We start from the raw sequence: 6,000 nt of genomic DNA on the forward strand, positions 1-6,000 counted from the left end.
GTTTAGATCATAAAGGTTTTCAGCATCACTACTACTGCTCAGACAAATGACAACACTGAATTGATTGCCAGGCACACATATGAATGGTGTCTGTGTTGATTAGTAAAATAGATCGTAATTAAGACAGGAGAAAATTATCTCAATCACAGCCTGCTTGTTGTAATTAATAAAAGGAGATAGAGGAACGCAATCAGAGGGTCTGGGTGATGAGCATTATATTCATGAAGAATGCAAGCTTAGTCTATAAAAATATTAGCATTTGCCAAAGTACAGTACATTAACTTTAACTTTTTGGCCTTTTGAACACCACCAGCTGAGGGGCCGTCTTGTTCCTTTAGGCAGACATCTCTGTGTTTGATATTTCCAATATATGGCAGCCCACACCAAAATAATTTAGACAAAGAGCACTACAGGTGAAAGGAAAAACATGTGTATTTGATTTTGAGGCTAGCTGTATGCTGATTGTGTTAAAGTGCCAAGATAAACTGTTGAGTGATTTACAAAAAAACAGTTAATGTAAATTAAGTCATATAGTGAATTGTTTTATTGTGCTGTTTGTACTCCATACCATGCAATTTGTACACATGTTCTCAAATCTGAATCTCGATTACATTACATTTAAGATAGTTATTATATGCAATTTAAGATAGTACACCGACTACACTAGTCCGACGACCGACTAGATACGATTTTTCCCAGTGTTGTTCCAACCATTGCCTATGCGTCCTTACATGCCCGCCATCTCATACTCCTGAAATGGAAAGGAAAGAATCCCCCTTCCTTCCCTGGACTTGGAAAAATTGAGATATGCAGTGCGTGGTTTAGTTCACAAATACGACAAAACTTGGTCGCTATTTATTACCCATGTTTGAGACTTATCCCTCACCTGATTCACGGTGCAACTTTTACAATCTTGGATAACCTAACTTGTCACACTAAAGGTTTAGAAGGCTGGCTATCAGAATAGTATAAGCTAAAATGTTTTGTTTGGGTTATGTGTGGATGTTTTATTATGTCTGAGTATTTAGTTGTATACTGTCTATTATCATCATTATTTTGTTGTATGTATTTATTTTGGTGTATTCCCTATTTGTTTTATTTATATATATTTGTATATTTTATTTGTATGACCATTTATTTGTTTTTCTTTCTGTCTTATGTTTGTTTATCCATTGGGGAATGCCACCTAGAGGGGGTGGGGGGGATTTGGGGGGTCTACAACTGTTTGGCATCAATGTTCGAAATAATGTGTTGAAAAACTGAAGTTGTAAAAAAAAAAGAAGATATTTCTTATATGAATAAAAGCAGCAAAGAAAACAGAAAAGGAGAACACTCTAAAATGTGAACACGCAGTATAAAAAAAGCATGAATAGCGTTCATTTGGCTCGTCATAGATGGAGAACTTATAATGAGGATACATTTTCCACCCAAAGAGAACATGAATTAGATTTGAGGTGGAGGTGATTGAATGCAATTGGAGCCCTTGCAGGTATGTTGCGAGAAGTGCTATCAACCCTTTCTCCCTCTATCCACTCACTCATTGCTATTAATAGATAAACATATGTTATTTAGTTTATGATAAAAGCCTGGAATACAGTTCATAAAATGCAATCCATTCAGTGGTCCATTTACTCAAGCCCTGTACAATTTTGATCTATATTTTACTTGATTATTTTCATGTTCTGCTACTTTCTACATCTATTGTATTAATTTAAGTAGTGTACCTTATCTCCGCCTCCGTTATGTGATACATTTTGTAGCTAAGCAGAATTAGATTAACAGTGCAACAAGGTAATGAAGAAAAGACGTGATATCATTTTATGTATAAAGATACTCAAATACTTGATTGATTCGTTGGAAAAATGCACATGCAACCCAGCAGCATATATTGTATTTTCTTAATATTCTCTCTGCATATATCTCTTATGAGTCACTATGCTGGCTTCTTTTTCCAGCCCTAACCTGGTTCCATAGAAACCAAGCAAAAATGATGTGAAAAAAGGATGATAGTTATTAAAAACACATTTTATCCTCTGTGTTCTTTCTCATCCTCATTTGAGCCTTGGAAACCAAATCTTTCATTTCCACTCCCCCACGTGCCTCTAACTCCCTCACCGTTCCCCGGCCCTACCCACTCTCCCCCTCTCTTCCTGTAGCCCTACAATAACACAGACAGAGGCCTCAGTAAGTGCTGTTTTCCTGGCCGGGCTAGAGGACCCTCCCCATAACCAAACAGGAGCCAAGCTCGTTTTACCTTCACCCAGCCCAGACTGGACCAGAAAAATACAAAATACTACATTTCATACGTTTGGATGGAGTCGTTCAGCAGGGCAGCTCCCCTCGTCTGTAATGTTCAGCCGAATATCTGCAGGACTCACTGCTTGATATATGTCATATTAGGATGAACTAACTAAAATCCATATCCCTAAGTAAAGAGTATTTTACACGTATCAATTACTATCATTATATGGATAATAAATCCATATTTAAAATGCAACCACTTTTTGTCAGTTATATAAAGTCGTAGTAATACTTTGTTCCACACTGAAATATCTAAACAAATAATGGATAGATCAGTTCCACACAATCATGTGAAGAAAATGTGTTAATAAATGTATGATAATGTTAACACGTTCAGACTTTAAAACCACCACGGCCCCTGGTAGACCTCACACACATATAATAAAGACCATAACACTCCTGTTGTGCAATACTTATGTGCAATATATATACAGTACATACCGTAAACAGCTGTGCAATTTATTCTATCACCTTTCATACTTTCACCTGGCTGCTATATCTACTAAACTGCTATTGGTAATGGATGTTTATCTTGTAAATTGTGTTATTTCTAGTTTTTTTTAATCTTATCTTTAATATTTTTATGCATGCTCCTTGAGAGATATTAAGTAGGCCTAGTGATGTTACCTACTGCGTCGAGGGTTTGGAGCGTGTGTCGACTAATGCAGGAAGTTTTTTGTGAAGCGCGTGCTTGTATCGTTTGAGGCCAGTGAAGTCATGACAAACGAAGCCTCGCTGCCCGTCAATACCACGTGAATGCTTCAGATAGTGCTTCAGATCGGTTGAACCAGTGACACTTTACAGTTTTATAACACTCATAGTCCCCCTCCTGTACCCGGCCCCAGTGCGCCGATGGGATTAGGAGGACTCAAACCCTCACTGAAACCTCTGTGAGGATTGTTTGTTTCACTTATTAATGTACTTTGTCGGGCTGGGGGTGTATGTGCAGTTTTGGAGCTGAAGCGAAGCGCGGCGAACTAGATAGTCACAACACATAATTGAGTTTGATTTCCTAACCTGCTTATCTTTCCTGGTTTTGAATAAAGGTTTTGCACCAAATGACACATCCCTATTGAAGACCTCTACAGACGGGATACGACGAGTGAGAGTACAGAGTATTTCAACATGTAGGCTGTGGCTCAGCTGGAAAGCAGCTGACTATCAACTGTAGGGTCGCAGGATCAACGACCGGATCATACATATTTACTTTGTTTATAAAAGCGTAAGTTTAATGTCATAATGTAGTTAATAAATGTATACTTTGATGTTGTTTACCTTTTCTGAAGCTATAACATGGATAAGTTACCAGCCTCCTTAGGCTTTTCAATCACAACCTTTCAACAGGAATATATACTATATTAATACGAATTGATTACATGAAAAAATATGATTTCATGTTCATTTTTAAGGGTTATTGTTAAAGCTTCCCTCATTGGGAACTCTGCATAAAGATATCACACGGTGGAGATGTCATATCTGCCTGTTTTACAAACTTTGACCAACAGGGGGGTTTGTGTGCAATTTAAGCCTCATGAGATGAACCCTTTTGTGAACCAATTGGCTGGAAAGCTTCAAAGATTCATAAGGCTTCATCTCGCCATCACTAATATTAAGCTATCTTTGGCTCTTTGCTGTAACAATTGTAAATGTACCCCTCAGTGGGACGAATAAAGGTATTCTGATTCTGAAAACTCCATTCACTTTTCATGTAGCAGCGTCATTAAGACATGTGTAATGTATCCAATACTTTGGTTTATGGTCAGAAACTGAAGTTATTTCAGGAAACTTTATTTATGATATAGGCTACTATGTATACCACTTGTGGTTTATCAAGAAGGTGGACATGGAAAATGCAACATACATCATTTACATTACAGTATGAGTAGCTGCTAAAAATCTGCAAATTGAGCATGTTAACATTGTTATTGTTACCATGTAAGCTTTAATATATGGCCTCAGATAGCTGCTGTGTTTGTTTATTGCAATGTGTCAATCCAACTTTAACAGTTAGGAGCACATTCTGTAAATGAATAACATCATTTGCAGATTATTTGATTCATTTTAACAAAAGCTAATCGACCTGAACATATGAGTATTCTCTTCACAGATCGCTCTGGTCACTCATTGGTCTACGGCCTAACACCCTAGGATTTTCTCTGTGCTTGATTGTGATGACAGTCATTTTCTGTCTTTATATAATGTGGGCTTGCGAAGCCCTTGTAGACTGTGACTGTAATTATGGGTCAGGCAATTAAAGTTTACAATGATTGTATCAACCTTTGTGTCATTTCCTCCCTCCTTGTTCCTCTTCACTGTAAAAGCAAACGGAGGCTCCCCATGTGTAAACAGCTCTTTCAGAGATGATGCACTTCAACAATACACCTGGGGTTCAGGAGCTTAGCAATGTTGCTTCTTCGATAGGAAAATTATACTTTTATATTTCAACACTCTTAAAGGACTTTTGGCCTAAAAACCTTTGGCCCTCCCACTCTTACATTTAGAAATGTTTTGTTTCTCAAGTATGAAGTCTGCAGTGAAATACTGCCAATGAGGATAAGAGAGCATGAGAGTTATTGGCGGGCTCTTCCTTTCCTTGTACAGAGCAACAGATGCATGCAGGGAGGATGGCTCGGCCCCAGGTAACACCTCCAACACGTGCCCTCCACTGCTACAGTTAATACTGCAGAGAGAGACATGGAGGTTCGCATGTCTCTAAAGAGGTTTTGCAAATATCCTTTCATAATGAAATCACAGAAGAGTGGTGTACATTTTACACTTCAGTGACAAAAATCTTCACATCTCAGTGGGTGATGGAGGCCATGTCATCAGCAGTCATATCTCTAGAAATGAAGGAATGCAGAGTGGCTACATCGAGGTGCTAAAAAAGTCATGCATTTATACTTTGATTTTAACAATAGGGGGTACAACTTCATCAACCCACCTGCAGCTCTTCTTCTGCAGAGATAATGACATACAGACCCTCATGATGCACAAAACTAATGCTGTTTTGGCAAGTGTAAAGTCATTTATTGATTGAACTGTATTTGAATTGATTTTACCTTCGCTTTGCTCAACGTAATGCTGAGTTTTTATTGGTACTGCATGCCCAGAGACTGACTTTTATATCTTAAAAAACATGGAGAGATTTGGCAGCTGAAAAACATCCAAAGAACTTTTGAGGACAGGAAAGGGAAAGAGAAAAAACTGAAAACTCCCAAAAGTATATGATACAAAGTGTTATTCTTAATTGAATTGTGAATATTCCCAGATACGATATCTGGTTACTGTAGAAAAGAGGAAAAAAACCTACTTTGACGATGTGCAGTCTCTGTTACCAATGAAGCACAAAGCCTATATAATATAGAAATGTCATTGTCACACATTTATATTGCATTTACAATTGTCACATTAAGTGTTGACAAAAAGGCTGGTTTGTCACTGTCAGGTTAAAACAATAATGACCATGCTAATAGAAAGAAGACTATACATCATTTTAAATGTGAAAATGATTTATGTATATTTTCTTTCGACTTTATAAATTGTGTTCAATGCAAGTCTTGGAGTAGAATTTGGCTTCCACATTGAGAAAGTAATGAGGGGGCACCAAGCAGGGTGCAGCGGTGGCTCAGGGTACTGCGTCAAGTGGAAGGAGGAGGAGAGAGGAAGTTCTCCCAAACTTTTTTTCCCCTGAAAGAATTG

The sequence above is a fragment of the Eleginops maclovinus genome, chromosome 5 (genome assembly GCF_036324505.1).
Source record: "Eleginops maclovinus isolate JMC-PN-2008 ecotype Puerto Natales chromosome 5, JC_Emac_rtc_rv5, whole genome shotgun sequence".
Classification (NCBI taxonomy): domain Eukaryota; kingdom Metazoa; phylum Chordata; class Actinopteri; order Perciformes; family Eleginopidae; genus Eleginops; species Eleginops maclovinus.